Source organism: Myotis nattereri (genome assembly GCF_964212035.1).
Source record: "Myotis nattereri genome assembly, chromosome: 2".
NCBI classification, from domain to species: Eukaryota; Metazoa; Chordata; class Mammalia; order Chiroptera; family Vespertilionidae; genus Myotis; species Myotis nattereri.
Genome location: NC_138076.1, coordinates 25742272 through 25762789, shown reverse-complemented (window position 1 = coordinate 25762789; position 20518 = coordinate 25742272). Strand labels below are relative to the sequence as shown.

The 20518-nt window shown below is 46.2% G+C and overlaps 1 long non-coding RNA gene across 1 annotated transcript in view; it reads left to right on the top strand.

The window, feature by feature from the left end:
• LOC308514590 overlaps positions 1 to 20012 on the top strand; it is a 107432-nt gene extending 87420 nt beyond the window's left edge. Inside the window, exons 2-4 of the long non-coding RNA XR_013995598.1 lie at positions 2292 to 2416; positions 5233 to 5399; positions 19955 to 20012. This is a non-coding gene — a long non-coding RNA (uncharacterized lncRNA). The remainder of the gene's footprint in view (positions 1 to 2291; positions 2417 to 5232; positions 5400 to 19954) is intronic.
• The last annotated feature ends 506 nt before the right edge of the window (positions 20013 to 20518 follow it).

Sequence of the window (20518 nt, the reverse complement as noted above, 5' to 3'; positions counted from 1 at the left end):
CAACCAAGGTACATGCCCTTGACCAGAATCGAACCTGGGACCTTTCAGTCCGCTATCCACTGAGCCAAACTGGTTAGGGCTTAAAATCTATACTTAAAGTCTGCACACGTGGTCAGCTCGTCTGTAAATCTATGAAATGCTTTTGCATACCTTAATCTGGTACATCAGACCTGAGAGTAAGATAGCCCACTATTTTTATTTTACGCTATGAATTAATTATTATCTTTATCATTAATAACTATGTTATCATTCAAATACTTGGAAGCAGACCCAGGCTTTGTGACTTCTGGCCTTTATGGCCCTTTCCTCCTTGTTCCCAGGTTGGTGACTCCCTCCCCCCAAACTGCAATTATGTTATGTGATCTTCAATCACTTTCATTGAGTTAGAGTTTTAATATAAGAAGCAAGTTATTAAATGAAGTTAGTGCAGGCAGTGCTTACTATCTTATGTGTAAAATAGCTTTAAGTGGTTTATACTCATTGCGTTCAGTGAAGTATTATGTGTTTTAAAATTTTGCATCGCTGCTTTTTCAGCAATTTTGCTTCACAACCCAGAAAGCTTTACTCACTGTTTCTCAGAAGGGTGCAAATTGGTGTTTAGGCTGCTTTCAGTAAATCATCTTTGGGTTTCTGATTAAATTGTATATAAAATATGTATACTGTGAAGTCACCCAAGAGAAATGCCATTTTTGGACATTTTGTGATCATAACCAGAAAAAGCTAAAGGAGTAGAGTCTAAGGAAGCATGTAAAAGCCTTAACTATCCAAATGAATGCCCCTGGTATTTAGGTATTCAGGCCGAGATCCCCAAGTCCCCCGGCATCTCTGAGACACTCGGATGACCAGAGGGACAGCAGTGCACATATTCAAAGCTTGGCCTGATTTCCTCTGGGTGCCCCTTTCCTTTTTCTTCTGGATGGAAAGATTTTCTCCACGGATGGGCTCTAGTCCCTGAATTCACCGCAGTAGACAGTTCTCATTCCTCCAAATATATATTTTTCTTTCCTAGGTTTAGAGGGAGGTTGGCTGTGGGAAAGAAAAGTTGGGACTATCTAAAGGCAGGATGAGAGGATCAAAAAGTCTGCTGGAAAAATGATATTCCTAAGAGTCAGAGAATCGGCCACACTGCCAATGGCTTCGCTCCTTGGGAAACGCTTCTCAAATGTGCAGGGCCGGAGATGGGATTAGACACAGCCCCCGGCTGTGGCCGCACAGAATGCTCATTCAGCTCGGGGCTCTTTCTGCCCCCTTTTCTCTGGGGAGTGACCAGGAGAGAGGGCAACCGTGTCACCGCGTTTCCCAAGGAGCAAACAGTGGAGGTTGCCAGGGGTCAAAGGTTAAACACTGGTGTCAATAAAGTGAAGGAGATTTTGGGGGGGGGGGGAGGAGGAGTAGGTCAGTAGGGAGGTTGGGGAAAAGGTGGGGGAGGTGAGAGCCCTGCCTGTCCCTGAGTTGAGAGAAAACAGACTGGCCACTCCTCCCTCCCCCCTCACTTAGACCCTGCATTTGTGCATTGGTGGTTGTGATCTGATCTTTCCCCTCCCTCACTTCCTTCAGCCTTGTGGTTTGGCATTTGCTCAGTGCCATATACCATTATACACAGGATGTTCACAGGAGATGCTTGTTAAATTGTCCTGATCCTGCCGAGACTTTGGCTCTTCTAGAAATTCTCTGCTTTTAGTATTGGGACATAGTTTGTTTTTTTTTTTTTATTGCCCCAATGGTTGCTAATTTTTCTATACTAAATGTAGGACTGATATTTGGAAGAATCTCTAAATCAATCAGAATAATCTGAGAAAAGTAAAGAATGGAGTTAGGGCTTATTGAAAAATGAACTTTCTTGAAAACATGGGGTTTCTAGAAAATAATGCATGTGTGTGTGTATATATATGTATATATTTCCAGCCTGAAAACATTCCAAAATAATTTTGCTACATTTGGGATGAGTGGCTTTTCAAAGTCATTTTGTAGGACCCAGTTTACTTACAGAGAATCTGTTTAGAAAGAAAGGCTGTTTTCTTCCCTGTCCTCATGTCAGCCTTGATGGACCCTCCTCTGGAGCTGAAAAGAGCCTCCACTCAAGGCATAGGAGAAAAAGGACTCAGTTACCTCTTGAATCGCCTTCAGGGTTGTTGCCAGGATCGTTCGTAGAGGAATCTGCCACCTCCGTCAAGTGGAGAAAAGCACACTGTGTGTGTGTTCTGGCGGAGGGGCGGAGGAGGGATCCCCATTAGGGTACCTGGCTGGGATTGGGTCTACCTGGAGGTGATATTGATTTATTTATTTGGCAGCTTCACCTCTGAGTTCCTGACTGAATTTAAGACCTTCCTACTTGGACTTATATTTTCTTACCTACGATGTAGAAAAAAAAGAAGAAGAAGAAGAAGAAGAAGAAGGAGAAGAGGAAGAAGAAAGGGTGATTTATCTCTGTGTACTACCCACAGCTATGGGGATGGCTATGAAATTCTTAGGGTTCAGAGAGGAAAAAGAGAGAAGGAAACAGAACATCCTAAGGATAAGAGGAGAAAGCAATACAAAGAAAGGACTGGCAGGGAAAAAGTAGGAAGGAAATTGTTGGGCAAAGAGAGAATGAAAAAGAGGAGGAAAGTGAGAAGGAGGGATGAAGAAAGACAGAGCAAAGGAAAGAATGATTCCCATCAGACAAGTCAGGATAAGCCTGAAGATCTCACCTTGGGGAGACTGGGTGAGCTGTGGCTTAAAAATCTTCAGGGATCTATTTTCTTAGATGTCCTGGAGACAGAATTCCAATGCCTGGAACACACCAATATGTGTACTTTTTGTTGTGCAGGGCCCTAGACCTGGAAGGAGTGAAAGTAATAGGTTTCAGCAACAGGCTTGTTATAGGAACACAACCCATGGGGCTGGGTGCGGAGAGGATAGATTCTTAGGTTGGGGAAAATCTGTGTCTGAAGTGGGACAAAACTTCAATGTATTTGAAATCTTACATTTTAAAACACATTATACTATTACTAGAGGTCCAGCTCGCTTCAGCTTGCCTCAGCTGGCCACCCCACCCATCGCCCCATAGCTCTCTGCCACTAGTAGCTCGCTGCCCAGCACCGCCCACCGTGAGAGCCGCTGCTCGTTTGGTCATGATGGCGTTTTGGCATGACAGCCACGGGCCTTTTATATAAGAGATTTGCTATCAGACAATGTATGTAAAATATCACTATAAAAACAATCCAGATATCAACCTAACACTACCATGAATGAACTCATGTGTGACCACTCCCAGCTCCCACCTTCAAAACATGTTAGCCACTCCTGTGTGTGTGTGTGTGTGTGTGTGTGTGTGTGTGTGTATGTGTGTGTGCACCTTTGAGAACCCTGAACGGTCCTTGGGCTTTGTTACTGGCACACTGTGTTATAATAATGTTATATTCCCTGCCCAAAATGGAGCTTCATACACAGTCTAACCCTGGGATGGATTATTTCAAATTAGACTATTCTGGGAAACCATGGAATCACGTAGGCCTCAGTGATTCAGCCACAGACCAAGTGCTCCCTCCAGGTCCCCTTACAGTGAAGGAAAAAGAGAGAAGGGAACAGAGAGGAAAAAGAGAGAAGGAGCTACTGATCTCGGGTCTAGGGATTTCCTTCTTCAAGTGAGAGTCTGAAGAACCCCAAGGGCTCTTCCCCCAAGGGGTTTCCTCTGTGTCTGCACAAGAGCCAAGGAAGGGAAAGGGGAAGTAGGGAAGGAAGCCCACTGGCTGGGAAGCCCTAACAAAATGCAAGCACCTTCCTGCCCCACCCCCTTCCTACCCACCACCCGCCACCCCATCCCCTCGCGCTACCCCCATCCTGATGCTAACGCAGGGTGTAATCTCACTTCTAAACACAGAATTACAGAAAACCAGGGGGAAAAAGCCCCGAGAGGAATAATTAATTTCTGCTTCCTCATGCAAATCCTTTGGCCAGTCATTTAAGGTTCAGAGCAGGACCAATTCAGCTCCTTGTGCAAATTCCAAACTGAAGGCATTTAGAAAAGAAGAGAGAGCGAGAGAAGAGAAATTGAATGGATTTACTTTTCTAAGAACCAGAATTAACAAAGGTTCCATTTTCCATGGTTATGGGTCTGGCTAGACAGCCCTTACTGACAAGCTCTCCAAACACATGTGCTGGCCTGTTGAAAAGGCCTCCGTGTTGACTGACAGATAATTGAAGTGACAAATTGTTTCATTGTATTTGGCAGGGAGAGTGCTGTATTAGATAATTATGGGGAACAGAGGAGCTCTGGGGTCTCAGGTCACAAGACATGCCTGACCCTATTTTCTGAAAACTCTGAATGGAGTTCTTGGTCCCAGAGGACCTGAGTGTGAGGCTGTCTCTTTTTTGTTGTTGTTGGTGTTGATTTTTTTTTCTTCCCCTTTACCTCCCCCTCTGCCTTCATTCCCCTCCCCGCCCCCTTTTCTGATCTAATGATTAAGAGCTGAAGAATGCAGAGATCCCCAGATCTGAGAGTACAGGCCTTACTCTCACCCCAACCCCAACCCCCATTCCGTGTCTTTTAGAAAAAGAGCCTGTGGATTTTATCTCCGGTAGCAAGTTTGCAAACTCTTCTTACCAGCTGCCCCCCATGGCCTGAAATGGGGCTGGGACAAGTAAGCCAATTCAAATGGTGGTTGCTGGCTTGGGGTGCATCCTGCTTCTCTGTGCAGCCTAGTGACGTGACATTTTGTGTGTCATCAATTCTTTCTCACCTTAGTTTTTCTGAGGGACACTCTGGGGACAGAAGAGCCCTAAGAATCGTTTGGTAGTAGAACCATCTCATTTTCCAGCGGAGCCTGGAGAGTGGACCACACAGTTTGTTGGTAGAGAAATAGCATAAAGTAGATCTCAGGTTGTGTCCCCCACCCCCAATCCAGTGCATTTCCCCCCAAACCATGATGCCTTCTGGGAGATAACGGAAAATATATATATGAGGGTAAAATACAAATAACCATGTCTGCCTCTGTTTTCTAGCTCCCCTTACTGCCACATGAGCCTACAAGAAACTAGAAGTGGCTTCACACAATATTTAGTCTTATGTATGGATGGGGACCCAGGGAGTCATTCTTGGGGATGGGGGACAACCTCAGAACAGAGCTAACCCTCAGAATAGAGATGTCCTTAGAAGGTTCAGCTGGGAGCCCAGAGCAGATCGCACTTACTTTTTTTTTTATCTTCACTCAAGAATATGTTTTCATTGACTTTTTTTTTTTTTTGAACTAGAAAGAAAGGGAGAGGGAGAAAAACATCAATAATCAGTGACTTCATCCCAACTAACTGGGGATTAAACCTGCAACCTGGGAACTTTTCAGTGTCCAGGATGATGCTTCAACCAACTGAGCCACACCAGTCAAGGTGAGCCTCCTATTCTCACAGGGGAAAGCGAACAGGTTAGTATCTCTGCTTCTGGCAGCCTTCCTTCCACCTGCAGCCTGCTTGTGGAAGGATAGGGGACATTAGTGAGATTGGGTGTGAAGATTTTCAGTCACTGGTTCTCTACAGAGTTTTCATGCCTCGGAAGATTCCCTTTCCTTTCAAAGGGAAAGGTTTTAGAATTACACGAACTCTCAAGAATCATTATTTTCAGTTGAATTTTAACTTTTCCACAGAGTCTTTTTCCCCTTTCTTTTGATTTTCCACTCTTAAATATAAGTCCAAAGAACCTCAGAAGGTGGTTTGTTGTTTGGTTTCTAAACAAACAAACAAACAAACCAAGTAAAGTATGGTGGGAACACCTGAAAATTTCTGTAGAGACCCATGGACTTTTTCTGATTATTTTTTTAAAAACCCAATAGCTTAATAGCTTCCTAGTGGTTTTAAGGAAGCTATTCTCAGAATCAAAAGCCACTGTGCTGAATTTAGGAGTGGCTTTACAAAGAAAGCTGTCAAACCCCGTTCAGTGACTTATAGGAGATAGGTTCCCAACAGAAAGCATTAATTGGGGGATCGTGAGTTTAAGGGGAAAGGGACAGAGGCAGCCTAGTGTCAGAAGTGAATAAAGTGGTTTTAGACTCTTGGAGTAAGAGAAGACTATGGCACAGCTCTGTGGTAGAGTTTGCAAGCATGGCTGCCATCAAGCTCCTCCCTCTCTGTGCTTGCATACTTCTCATCCCCTCAAGAGGTGGAATAGAATTCCCCTCCTCTTGATTCTAGGCTTACCTTCATTCCTTGCCTGATCAATATAGGATGTGGTGGAAGTGACTTTCAGGGGCTCAGGCTACGTCATAAGCACCTTTACAGCTTCAATCTGCATCTCTTGGAATGGTAGCTTCTTGGGACACTTCTTCCCGGACCCAGCCATCATACTGTGTGAAGCCACATGAGGTGCTCTGGTCAACAACCACAGCTGACCTCCAGCTGACTATCAATTCTCAGCCATGTGAGTAAACCATATGAGATGTCCAGTCTAGGCAAGCCTTTAGATGACTTTAGCCCTGGTCCCCTTCTATCAGATTACAATCCCATGAAGGAGTCTAATGAGAAGTGCCCAGCTGACCCAGGCAACAGATGCATGGGAGATAATAATACATTGTGGTTTTAAACCACTAAGTTTTAGAGTGGTTTGTTAAGTAACAAGTTAACCAGAATAAACAATGAGGCATTTGCCCCTAAATCCCTGTGTCTAGGAAGGTGCTAAAGAGAGAAAAAGGTCGAGTAATGTAGGACATGCAGCTGGCCCCAAATGCTTGGAAGTCCAAGGGGAAAGCCTACATTTTTCTCTCCTCATGAAATAGATCTGAAGGATTCACCCTGGTAGGAAGCCCTAACCCACCCCTCCCAGCACACACACATTACCTATGGAAATGAGTATTAACAGACTTGAAGGGAAGGGAGGATAATTAATGGCCAGAGACTTGTAAGTGAAGGCTTGCATCCAGAAGCTGGGGAGGCTTGCAAAAATCCAAGGTCATCAGATAAACAAGCTGGGAACCCTGTCAGCTCTGTCCCTGGGCTTTTCAGTGTACCTGGCCCAACACAGAACTGGATGCAGGAGCAAGTATAAGCTAGTGACATCAAAGGCCCTCATTATGGCTTTTCAATCTCTCTTGCCCAATGGATTTATTATTTCCTGTTCTCTTTTCTCTGTTACTCCATCCTTTTGCATCCTCTAAAATTGACACTTCCTCATAATTTAATGACCTCTTTGGGGACTGATGCTCTCAGCTCTTTTTCTCTTACTAAACTTCACTTTTGGAGCTGGGATCTCATTTGTACCCACATGCAAATCTGGCTAATACTGTGGTTGGCAAACCGCGGCTCGCGAGCCACATGCGGCTCTTTGGCCCCTTCAGTGTGGCCACGAAGTTTCAATCGCACTGTATGTGCATGCCCGCACGTGGTATTTTGTGGAAGAGCCTACACTCAAGGGGCCGCAGTTTGCCGACCACTGGGCTAATAGATATGTACCTTCATGGGGCCTCAGCCCTGGTCTCTATGTCTTAGGAAGGAGACTGCTTACAACCTACCTGCAGAGGATTGTCTTTTCTGAAAGGACAAAGAAGAGATGAATATTCCTTTAGAAAGCTCAATATGACAAAATTTATATTTGCTATTAGGTAAATTGGAGAGTTGTTCATATTGCAGGGGGTGTGTTTTTAAATGTCCACTAGTACATTTAAATATAATTTGATTTAAAAAAATAAGCAAGATAGCATTTCTTCAGGCCATATTTAGTATGTAAGTGAGAGGGACAGATGTTTATAGGAAGGGGATCTAGCAGAATGTGCCTCAGACTTAAACAAAGGCAGCCCTTGATTGATTTCTCACGGGGGTGGGTGGGTATTTTTCTACCTTCTGAAGTTAAAAACAAACAGCCAAAGAGTTGAACAAGTCCGGCTTTCTGCAGTCAATTCACTTCACCAATTACTTTTTCAAGAACCTATGTGTGCCCAGTGAAATATGCCAAATAAAGAGTTTCAAATTAGTAGAGCAGGCTCCGAAAAAAGCCATCTTCAAACTATGATAAGGCAATACAAATTTTACTATTCTAAAAGGTGTAAGATAAGGCAGTACTCTTTAATTCTTTATTTTATACCACTTATAGAATAGTAAGCTGATAGTCTTAGGTCTCAGGAATGGAAAATGAATTTTGCCAAATAACCTAGAGAGAAATGTAAAGATCTGGAAAAACCTTTATATTTTACTTTAAACTTATGCCTCAGGCAAATTCATTCTCAGGGTAAATCGAAATCAAACTCAAACAACTAGATAAATAAACTAACCAGAAAAAAATCTTGCTCGCATCCTCCCCCCCTCCAAAAAAAAAAAACTCACACAAAAATCCAACAACACTAAAAGAGAATTGAAAGCATAAAAGGCTTTGTGGAAGGAAGCTACAGTTAGAATAAAGGGGAAATGGGAACCCAATTTGATTTGAGTCAATTCCATTCAACACAACCCAATCCAGTCCAATCCAATCTATTCCAATCTAACCCAACTCAATAAATACTGAGTGCCTACTGTGTGCCTGGCAGAGTGTTAGATTCTGTGGACTCAGTTGGGTGAGACACAGTCTCTGCTTCCAAGAAGCTATATGTGCAGCTTCTACATGAGGATCAGATGTGCATTCAAATGTTAGCAAAGGGCCCTGGCTAGCCCATTGCTTCCTGGCTGTCTGGGAAAGTCCTTGCCCTTATGACCCCACCTCTGTGCTGCCAGGTTCAGCATGATGCCTTCTCTCCTCTGCAAGGAGTAGATGCCACTGATCTGTGTGCGCGGTTGTGGGGGTACATGAGCAGTGGTGGCTGGTCAGGTAAAACCCATCTTTCCCAGCACATCTGTTAGAACTTGAATTTCATTAAGATCCCCCTCTCCCACTTTTTTCTCTTCCTACTGTCAGAGTAGCACAAATAATAATTATTAAAGTCCCCTGCCCACTATTGAAATAAAATACAGCCAGAGAGCTAAAGCACAGCCAGTCCATTGAGAGGCGACTGAAGCTGGGTAAGACCAATAATTCAAAACAGATGAACGGTACGGCAAGTACTATGGGCTCAATATCCCAGGCTGACCCGACCTTTGAAACTTGCTGAAAGTTATCCTTGAAATTCCCCAGAACTCCTTGAATAACTTCTGTAAAAGGCTTATTTATCACAAAGTCATAAATAATATTTGCTAGATATTTGCTCCATCTATCTAGAAAATGAATTAGGCTGGAAGACATGAGCTCAGTGGCTGAGCTGGGCTGGGGGGTGGGGTGGCCAGGGTGGTGGGGTGGCTGTTAACAATTCCAGTAGGAACAACAGAGAAGCTGCAGCTTTCCATCTTCCATAAGTGGGGGTGGGGTGGAGGGCTGGGGAGTAGGGTAAAGATAGGGCTGCTCAAGGAATTTGATTCAATACAGATTTTAATTTCATTGCTTCTACACAGGTGGTTGTAGAAGGCTGTCAAGAGACATAGCTCTGGCCCTACCCGGTTTGGCTCAGTGGATAGAGCATCGGCCTGCGGACTGAAAGGCCCCAGGTTTGATTCCGGCCAAGGGCATGTACCTTGGTTGCGGGCACATCCCCAGTAGGAGGTGTGCAAGAGGCAGCTGATAGATGTTTCTAACTCTCTATCCCTCTCCCTTCCTCTCTGTAAAAAATCAATAATAATAAAAAAAAGAGACATAGCTCTGGTAAATAATTGAACTGATAACTTTTTACAATCACCAAATTGTTTTTGGGCAAGAATCCCAAAGACCCTGCCCAAGAAGCTATAGATGCTCTGTGACTGTCTTCTGTGAAAGCTGGGGGGTTCATTCATTCATTCACTCATTCGTTTATTCATTGGAAAAATCTATTCAAAGGCATCATCCTAGTTCTGTAGGAGATATAAAGATAGAAATGACTTAATTACATTTTTCAAGGAATCTTTGTGTGAAGGGAGACAGGAAAATATATGAACACCTGGGACACAATATAGAAAGTGATAGTATGTTAGGACAGGCACAGAGACAGAGCTATAGGAATTGAGAGGATATTGAGATGACTTCTGACTCATGGAGGGTGGGAGGGTAAGAGGGGGCAGGATAGTAGATGAAAGGATTTCTAGAGTAGGTCCCACTGAGCAGACTCTTGAAGGCTGGGTAGAATTTGGCAGGACAGAGGTGAATCCTTCCAGGCTTAAAGGAGTGTGAGAAGATCAAATATAGACATGTACAAGGGTGGTCCCAAATAGGCTATAAATTAAAAAAGGTGGTGGTAGGTGGAGGTGGAGAAACTAGGGCCAGAAGACTCGACAATAGTCCTTGTAAGAGCTAAGGAAGATGATGTTCATAGGAATGAAGAGAAAGGTATGATCCTCAACTATTAGAAGGGGTAACAAATAGAAGTTGGCAACTAATTGTGTGTGTATTCGGAATTAGAAGGAAGATGGAGGAATCCACAAGCAATAATATTTAGGTCATTTCCTATTTGAGCTATTAAAGACAAACCTCACTGTTTGAGCCTGCAAGCTGGGAATTGGGGAGGAGTAGGGAGGTTAGGAAGATAGTCTGCTTGGGAGAGAGTATCACTAAGGATCATCAATAGTACCTTATGATGCTGACAAATGGGGACCAGGAAAGGTGTTGGAATGTTTGCAGGTGAAGGGAAGGAGCTAGTGGGGAGAAAGGCTGAAGAGAAAGAATGGGGTTGACACACAGAGTTAGGGTGTAAGAAAAGAAGGGATATAAAAGCCTGCAGGAAGAAGAGATGAGAAATGATGAGTGGGTATCCAGAAAGATTTAGAGGGGACAGGGGAGTTGAGAGAATTCCTGTCCTCATCCTGATCAAGTCAGTAGGCAGAAAGGGCTCCTGTGAGATCTTGGGAGGTGACAGGTACAAGACACAGCTTGGCAGGGAGTGGAGTCAAACTTTCTGCATGTTTGTCTCTGTTTTCATTCTGTATCTGAGGCCAAAAGGCTCCAATGGGGGCTTGTACCTCTGCCATTTGTTCCTTGGAGGATGGAGCTCTGCTCTTGACTTGTGATTGAGTTGTTTGTCTTTACTGGGGAAGCTGGGCTTTGTGATAGGATGATGGCTGAATAGATTGGCCAAGGAGCTCTCTCTTGGGGATGCTCTGAAGATCCTGTCTTGCTTTTCTGTTTTTCTTAGTAGCTTTCCTGTATTGACTTGCAGTGGACATCTGCTTTCTGCACGGCATAGGATCATTTGGTTGTGATAGATGATATCACTCAAGTGCTTATCATGGTTTTCATTCTTATCTTAGAGCATGCCAGGTGCAAAATCACTTGGAGGTCATATGGCCCAGGAGCTCCCAACCTGTCAATCCAGAAACCCAGATCTGGGCCTAGTCTCCCAGCAGCTTCCAGTCTGAGAAGCCTTCCAGGTTTAGGGAGGGAGCTGGTGGACTCCGGTGCAGACGGTGATGCTGTGACAGAGAAGGAGCAGGGAATGTGCCTCAAAGCAGGTCTGGGAACCACGAATTTAGAACAACCCCCAACTGGCAACATAATGAGTATAGGGCCTAGTCCTGGCATAGAGTAGCAGCTTAATAAATATATGTTGAAATAAAAAAGTGAATAAACTAATTAATTACATTAGGATTATAGTTCAGTTTCCTGTCTTGCACCCATAAGACTTTTCTCTCCAAACATCATGTTCTTTAGGGATTTTGTACCTTAAGGAGTTGCGTCTTTCTTACACTTCTCAAAATCCCATAATCTTCCCCCAGACCTGAGGATCTCAATATTCTTTAGGCACTTTGAGTTTTAGACCTATATTCACTCACTCTCTAAACTTACTTCGTATTTACTCACCACTCGTTTTCTTTATTTCATTGTGTATTTATTTGCTTACACATCTGTTAAAATATTTATTGACCATCCTATATAATAAAAGCTTAATATGCAAATTGACCAAATGGTGGAACGACCAGTGAGTGGGGGGTGGGGCCAGGTAGTGGGTAGGCAGCGCCAGGCCAGCCAAGGAGGGTCCCAGTGGGCAGAGGGAGGGGACAGCAATTGGGGGGGGGGCAGTGGTGGGTGACTGGTGGCAGTAGAGGGGTGATTGGGGGTGTGGGGTCAGCCTGCCAGTCGCCTCCCGCAGAGGGCGGCCTAAGCTGTCAGTTGGACATCCCTCAAGGGCTCCTGGACTGTAAGAGGGCGCAGGCCAGGCTAAGAGACTGCCACCCCCTCACCAGTGCATGAATTTTTGTGCACCAGGCCTCTAGTCTATTATAATGAGGCAAAAAAAAAGAGGTATTTTAGATGATTGTGTAAGAGAAATGTATTAGTAAGAGACAGTCTGCCTGGTGGTTTATTTAACCCTTGTGGTAGATTGCAAAAACGGTCACACTCTCACCCCCTTCTTGGATTCACACCCTCTTATGCTCTAATTCTGACTGCCCTGCCACTCAGAGACTGGGCTTTGTCACATGACTTGCTTTGGCTGCTGTGAAATGAGCAGAGGCCGACCAGCACTCCTGCAGTGCGATTTGTCCTCTCTTGCTATTTTTGGAACCCTGGGACTGCCAGCATTTGAAGAAGCCTGGGCTAGCTTCTGGTGATGAGAGACACATGGCCCAGTTGCCCCTGTCATCATGGCCAACAGCCTGCTAATGACCAGACATGTGAGTGACCCCATTATGTTTTGGAGTTGTTTGTTTTGGGGTAGTAACTACCTGATACAACACTCCTTCTCATTGTCCTTGAAGGGGCTGTGATAAAGGAGGATTCCATATCTTTCCATCCAAAAATTTATGACATGCCCCATGACATGCCCATATCTACAGCCCCAGATTTTTAAAATCATGTTCACACTTTCCTGAAAGCCACTTGCTCTCTTACAACCTCTGGGCATGAAATCAACAATAAATATTGATTGGATTCCCAGTCAGAGATAGGACAAGACTGCACAGTGTGAGTAGTTACCACTAGATTCCGAGGTCTGATGGGAGTGGATACACCAGAGGCAGAAGTGAGCATTTGAGGGGGGCACCTACCGAGGCTCCCTCACAGGGCACAGGAGACCTGTTGCTTCAACTGGGCAGCTTTGCAGACTTGAGTCCATTCTGGCCAGTTCAGAGCGCCACAGCCATCCCCACCCAGGAGGATCCTGTGTCTTTAAAGGGCCAGGGGTGGTTATCCTGCTGCAGGCCCCCAGGGGACAATACCTCTGCTTGCCCATTTAAGAGTCCCTACTAGGCGAGGCAGGGTCTCAGTTTCCAGGGCATGAGTGTCCAGCTGAGGAGTCTGTGCTTTGTTACACTGAGGGGACAGTCCCAGACGGTCGGGCTGGAGCCTGCTCCTGGATTTCTCTGTGACTCAGTGGTCCCTGCATCAGTGAAGGGAGAATTTTAGGGGTAGGATACGTGCTGGGTTCTTCAAAGAAGGCAAAGAGGATGAATAAGTGATGCTGATAAGTAAATAAATGATATTGATAATGACTGTAGTAATACCATTATAATAGTAGCCACAGCTGGGATCAGGGCACGACAAGCTCTGTGAGTGGAAGTGAGGGAACGCAGCACTTCGAAGCTAGGTGTTTGCACGCCTGCCTTGGGCCAAGAAAATGCAGAATTTATATTTGGCACCTCTCTCTCTGACTCTCCCCCCTCCATCCGTCAGGCTTCCCTCACCCCACTCACCCTGACATTGAACACCCAATGTCCCTCTCCCCAAATTAAAGTGTCCCCATCCTGTCTTAATCCTTTTGGGGTCTGTTCTCTACCAACAACAGTTAAGCCCAGATAACGGCAGCCCCACTAATCTGTCGGTTACCGCGAGTGTTCCCGTCCCAGATAACAGAACTCATTACTGCAGACACTTGGCAGGGCTTTCAGGAAGGCTCTGTAGCAGCAAGCAGGGGCTGGAATTGAGTTTGTACCCGAGGGCCTCGGAGCAGCGCTCAGACGGATGGGGTCTCATAACCTCTCAAACCAACCGGCGTGGAGGTGGCAGTTCAGCTTCCTCTGTGTGTCTGACTCAGACCTCTGGGGGCACACAGTCTGATCCGCTGCAGTGGAAAAGCCACATGCTCTGGGGCCAAGTGAATCTGACTCGGCCTCTTCTAAGCTCTGTGCCTTAACAGCTTGACTTGATGTCTCTGGACCTCCGGTTTTCTCATCTGCAAAATGGAAAAATGATACTCACCTTGCAGGCTCACTGTGAGAATTAGAAAGAGTATATGGAAAATGTTTGCCCCCTGTGGTCTCCCACAGCGGTGCTATGGGGGCTCCTCTTGGCTGCAGCCATGGGTGTGACGATGCAAAGGGCCCCGAGGTGCAGGCCTGCGGGTCTTGGGTCTGAAGCCAGATCCTGTGGGGCTCAAATGCTGGTTCCACCCCTTATTAGATGTGTAACTTTGAGAACGTTGCTTTTCTGGGCCCCACTTTCTTTATCTGTGGGAGACAGTAATAGTCCCTATATCACTGGGTTGTTATAAGGATTAAGTGAGGTATGTGATAGAGCTGGCACTGTGCCTGGGTGGCAGGAAGGTCAGAGAGGACAGGCTGGGGAAGGACTCTGCAGGCTGACTGCTGTGGGCAGAGTGCTAAGGGCTGCGGGGGGCCCGAGTTGCTGGGGGAGAGCAGGTGCCTGCCCCGCACTCCTCAGCTCCAGAGGGTCACGCAGGCTGGTCGCAGGGTCTGAAGGCTCCAACCAGATTGCTATAGGAGCCAGAGCACTGTGGCCTGCAGGGCTGCAAGAGAGCTCCCAGGAGTGATTGCCAGGGGTGGCAAGAGAGATTTGGAATGAGAAGGAAGGAAAGGAAACTCAGCATTTGTTTAGCTCCTACTGTGTGCGGAGAGGGAACTAGACACTTTGATATACATTATCCCATTTATCCTCAGGGCCACCAACCGGGTATATTATAATGAATGTCCCCTTTACAGATGAGGAGCCTGGCTTGCAGAGGCCACAGGGAGAGTGGGTGATGGGACAGGCCTGTGTTGGACGCCAAAGCTCGCGCTCTGTCCGCCACAGCAGAAAGAGCCCTTTCCTGGGCACCGTGGCTGAGTCATGGCCTCTGGGTGGCTTTAGTCACAGCACTGTTTATGGATCTTGCAGTTACGAGGCACAGGAAAAGAAGCCTCATAAGACAGGTTTACTGGGACCCTTTGAGGTAAACTTGTGAACTGGGTTCATCAATAACAGACACAGGTGCAGCCAGGCTGCTGCCTGTACTGACATGGCCACTGAAACCGCAGATGCTAAGGCATCTCCCTCCTTTCCCCAGAGACTCTCCTTGACCACAATTCTGATGTCAGTTTGTTTTCTTGTATGTTTCACTTTTTCCCCCAGAAAGGGTACAAAGATCTAAAAACAAAACAAAACCCCCAAACCCCAAAATAAAATAAACAACCAGGAACCTCAATGAGATGGGAACTGCAGCACATGGCATTCTGGTTAACGGCAGCGTCATTGTCGAATGTGGCTTTTCTTGTCGCTCGGCATTGGCTTTTGTGTGTCTGTGCGTCATGGAGAATTTGTCACCGAGAGTGACAACCAGTGACTCGCTGGCTGAGGGGATCGTGTGTGTCTCCTGCTGTGTGTGGTCACAGTTAGCTTCCGGGGTGTCGGGGCCGTGGGATAAAGGGGCCCAGCAGGTTGGTCTGCCCCTCAGTGATTTCCTGTGGGGGCAGTGGCCCTTGAAGAAGAGGATTTCACGGGGCAGGGCCACCCCTGCTCTGTCTTTGCAAATTTCTTCCTCAATGAGCCCAGGCCTGTGTGATGAATGCAGCTCAAGGGAGGCCCCGGGCTGGGGGGGCGGGGGGCAGGAGGAAGCCATTCAGAGGAGGCCTCCACTTTTCCCATCCCATCTCCACTGAGCCAGGCTCTTCAGCGCTAACTAGGATGCTGGTAGATCCCCAGGGCAAAGAGCCTTTTGTTTATTCACTCATTTACATTTCTTCCTTCCTTCTTCCCACCTTCCTACCCTCTCCTCCCTCCCTCTCTTCCTCCTCCATCCATCCATCCATCCATCCATTCATGTATGAAATTGTACACGAGTTGGGGGGGAAATATACAAGACTAGGTCCCTGCCCTTTAGGAACCTTCCATCTAGGAACATGGATGAGACCAATACACACATAAAGCAGGGCATGTAGCAGAGTATCAATTGCCACGAGCATTCAGAGACAAGATCTTGCCAATGTGGGTCAGGAAGGGAGGGACAGGTGAGGGGCTTTGAAATAATGAAGGAAACAGGGTGAGCCTTTCGAGATACAGAAACAGCAGGGTAAAAGGTGGAAGGTGGAAGGTGGAAGCCTGTGGCTGTTCAGGGCAAGGTGGGCTGTTTGGTTTGGCCACGGAGTGGGAGAGAGTGGGAGTGAGTGGGAGGGAAGGCTGGAGGGATGGCCCTGGAGTTAAGCTTTGCTGCAGGAGGAGTCAGGATCCACCCCAGGCTTCTGGGTAGGCGTGTGGCATGTCCAGAGCTGTGCTTTGGGATGACAAAGCTGGCAGAGACAACGGCATCACGAGGGCGTCTTCATGGCTCTTCTCAGATGCCCCGTGGGTGAGTCCACACCCACTCTCACTCCTTGAGCCTCGAGGGGTCCTTGCTGGAGCCCTTGTGGCCAGGCTAGGCCAGCCAGCCCTTCCCCTGCCAGCTGGCATCCTGCTCTTCCTGTCCCATATCTCTTGGCAGTGGCCAATTCATGCTACACACATTAAGGTGGAAAACCAGCGAGAAAGTACTGCCCGGTGTGGCCATAGGACTAAGGGATGGGTAAGCCTTTATAGGAGAAAAACATTGGCCAGGAGAACTTCTCAAAGTCTCTGGGAAGCAGAGTTTGAGGCAGTTAAACTTTGTCAGTGACAATGAGAGGGACCACTTGGTGGGTATAAATGTCCCAGTCAGGACAGTCCTTTTTTAAAAAAATATATTTTTATTGATTTTAGAGAGGAAGGGAGAGGGGAAGAGAGATAGAAACATCAATGATGAGAGAGAATCATTGATTGACTGCCTCCTGCAAGCCCCCTACTGGGGATCAATCCCGCAACTCGGGCATGTGCCCTTGACCATAACCAAACCCAGGACCCTTCAGTCTGATGCTAGTGGGGAGGCTGATGCTCTATCCACTGAGCCAGACTGGCTAGGGCAGGACTGTCCTTTTTAATGAAAGGTCAGCTTCTTATGGTACTAAAATGAGCTTTGAAAGGAATTTTGTCCACAATAATTATCCCTCCCCCTTCGGTGCCTTAAGTGGGCACCATTAAGCATTCTTTCGGTTTAAGGAATATAAACTCCCAGCATGTAAATCCCGTCTCCAGAAAGAGTAACACATTGAGAACTGTTGAGTCCCTAACACCTCAGTTCAAATAGACTCCTTAGGTTAGCAAATCCTGAGGCTACTAGCTTCTGAGAGATCAGCGCCCAGCACTAGATGGATACAGAGCATTTTTTAACAGCAAGCATCTATTGTGTGCAAAGGTCTAAGCTGGAGCTGGGGCTGGGGGAATAAAGATGAATACATCCTAGTCACTGTGCTGTAGGCACTGAAAGGGTCCTGCCACCCAGCAAAGAAGAAAAAGCATTGCTACCATTTTGCAGGTGATGAGGGCCGAGTATTACTTGGCAGACATTGGTATGCTTTTAAATGCATTATGCCATTTAAAGGCATTAATACACCCTTATAAGATAGCTACTAGGATTATCACTACTTTAGGCCGAGGAAACATGCTCAGAAACATATGTAAATAGTGTTAAAAATCAAAAGAGGGGGCCTAGGGGGACACACGGGGGTTGGAGAGGGGCCGAGTGCAGTGTTTATATCGTAACTATGCAGTTAGGAAGTGGAAAGGCCATTCTCAACTGCTTCCTTGGTAGTGAGATCAGTAGGAGAAAAGCCAATCAGACTCTGAGGCAGTAGAGCCAAGCAGATGGGAATCAGGGCAGACCTGAGGGGGTCCTGGCAGGGTGGCTATCCAGGGGAGGGGCTGTGCATTGTTCGCCCCCGAAGCCCCACACCAGCATAGTGCTTGGCCCATGGGAGGCACTGAGACAGTGCTCACTGGGTTGCTCTTCTTTTCTCCTGAGTGGATTCGGAGAGCAGGGCCCAAAGCAGCAGTTGTGGAGGCCTGGTAAATCTGTGGGGTTAACTCACACTGAGCCCAGGTCGCCTCCCAGATGGGGCCTGCCAGCCCTCACATATAAGAGAGGATCGACCTCGTTCCTTCTCTCGGATGCCATGCTACATTGTGAAGCAGCCCTAAAACCAGGTTGAGAATAAAAGCCTTCCCCGGTGGATCCTGGGAGGATGTGTATGCACATGTGTGTATATGTGTGTGCAGGTGAGCATGTGTGCATGCAGCCAAGCTCTCTTGGTCCCATGCAAACATGGGGGCTTTCTTTCCTTGGAGGGCCAGTGACAGCCCAGCCTCCCATTCCCAGGTTGGAGAAAGAGCATTAATCTTCTTGGCCTGGCACTGGTGGGGGAGGGGGACTGGGGACTGGGACCTTTCAAACCAGGTTGTCCCTGTGAGCAGAGATCCTTGTGTTCTTTGGCTGTTTGAATAAGCTTTAGCTCACAAGCCCAGGGCATAAAAATGTCAGGGAGGACTTGGAAGAAGGGTTACTTGAAGAAAATCAAGTAGTACTATAAAAAAGCAAATCTCATCTCTCCTTTTCCTTCTTGCTTTCTCTGTAGGTGAGGCAGTGGTGGGGTGTGGGGGGACTCTGAGCCCGTGGAGGAACCTTGAAGTATTTTCTGAGAACAAACACCCATGTTCTCACTAGGAGGGTGCGAGGGGGGGGGGGGGCTCCTGCAGCAGAGAGGGCGGGTCTAGTGAAGTCTAAACTTTCGAGCAGAACATAATTTATACAGCCAATGGCTTTAGGAAACTTCTGGCAAGCTGGTGGGGCCTCCACCGCTCTCTATGGAGTCCTCCTTGATCTTTTTTTTTTTTTTTTTTTAAATATATTTTATTGACTTTTTACAGAGAGGAAGGGAGAGGGATAGAGAGTTAGAAACATCGATGAGAGAGAAACATCGATCAGCTGCCTCCTGCACACCCCTACTGGGGATGTGCCTGCAACCAAAGTACATGCCCCTGACCGGAATCGAACCCAGGACCCTCCAGTCCGCAGGCCGACGCTCTATCCACTGAGCCAAACTGGTCAGGCCCCTCCTTGATCTTGATGGTCTTACCTAGGTTATTCCTTCCCTTTAACCCGGCCTCTGCAGCCACAGTGTGGGGCTAGCCAAGAAGAGCTCGGACCCAGAGACCAGGTAGGCCCACATGGGTCCTTCCTCCAGGACGAGGCCCCATTCACCTGGAATGAGAAAGGCAGTATTGGAGTGAGGAGAGGGGTCAGTGGTCAAGAACCCAGACACATTAGGTAGAGAGACTAGGGCAAAGAGGCAGTGGCTTCCATTGCCCTAGGAGTTTTATCGGTGAAGATATTGCTATGACATATGTCTGAGATTTTGCTGCCTGTGGATTCCTCTAAGATTTTTATGGTTTCCCATCTTACATTTAAGTCCTTTATCCATTTGAGTTTATTTTTGTGTATGCTATAATTTGGTGGTCTTCTGTCATTTTTTTTTGCATGTATCCGTCCAATTTTCCCAACACCATTTATTGAAGAGACTGTCTTGACTCCATTGTATGCTCTTGGCTCCTTTGTCAAATATTAATTGAACATAGTGGTTTGGGTAGATTTCTGGGTTCTCTGTTCTATTCCATTGGTCTATATGTCTGTTCTTGTGCCAGTACCAGGCAGTTTTGAGAACAGTGGCTTTGTAATACAGCTTGATATCAGGTATTGAGATCCCACCTGCTTTGTTCTTCTTTCTCAGGATTGCTGCAGCTATTCAGGATCTTTTTTTAAAAATTTCAGATGAATTTTTGGAGAGTTCGTTCTAAGTCTGTGAAATATGCCATTGGTATTTTAATAGGGAGTGCATTGAATCTATAGATTGCTTTGGGTAGTTTGGACATTTTAATGATGTTGATTTTACCAATCCATGAACACAGTATGTTCTTCCATCTGTTTATGTCTTCCTCTATCTCTTTTTTCAGTGTCCTGTAGTTTTCTGAGTTAGGGCAATGGAAACTAAAGAGAAAATAAAGAAATGGGTCTACATCAAAATAAAAAGCTTCTGCACAGCAAAAGAAACCATCAACAAAATAAGAAAGCCCACTGCACGGGAGAACATATTTATCAATGTTATCTCTGCTCAGTGTTTAATCTCCAACATTTATAGGGAACTCATACAACTTAACAAAAGGAAGATAAACAACCTAATCAAAAAATGGGCAACGGACCTAAACAGATACTTTTCGAAAGAGGACATACAGAAGAAAGAGACATATGAAAACATGCTCAAAGTCACTAATCATTCAAGAGATGCAAATCAAAACACCAATGAAGTACCATCTCACACCTGTCAGAATGGCTATCATCAACAAATCAACAAACGACAAGTGCTGGAGAGGATGTGGAGAAAAAGGAACCCTTGTGCACTCCTGGTAGGAATGCAGACTGGTGCAGCCACTGTGAACAGTATGGAACTTCCTCAAAAAAACTAAAAATGGAACTTCCATTTGACCCAGTAATCCCACTTCTAGGAATATATTCCAAGA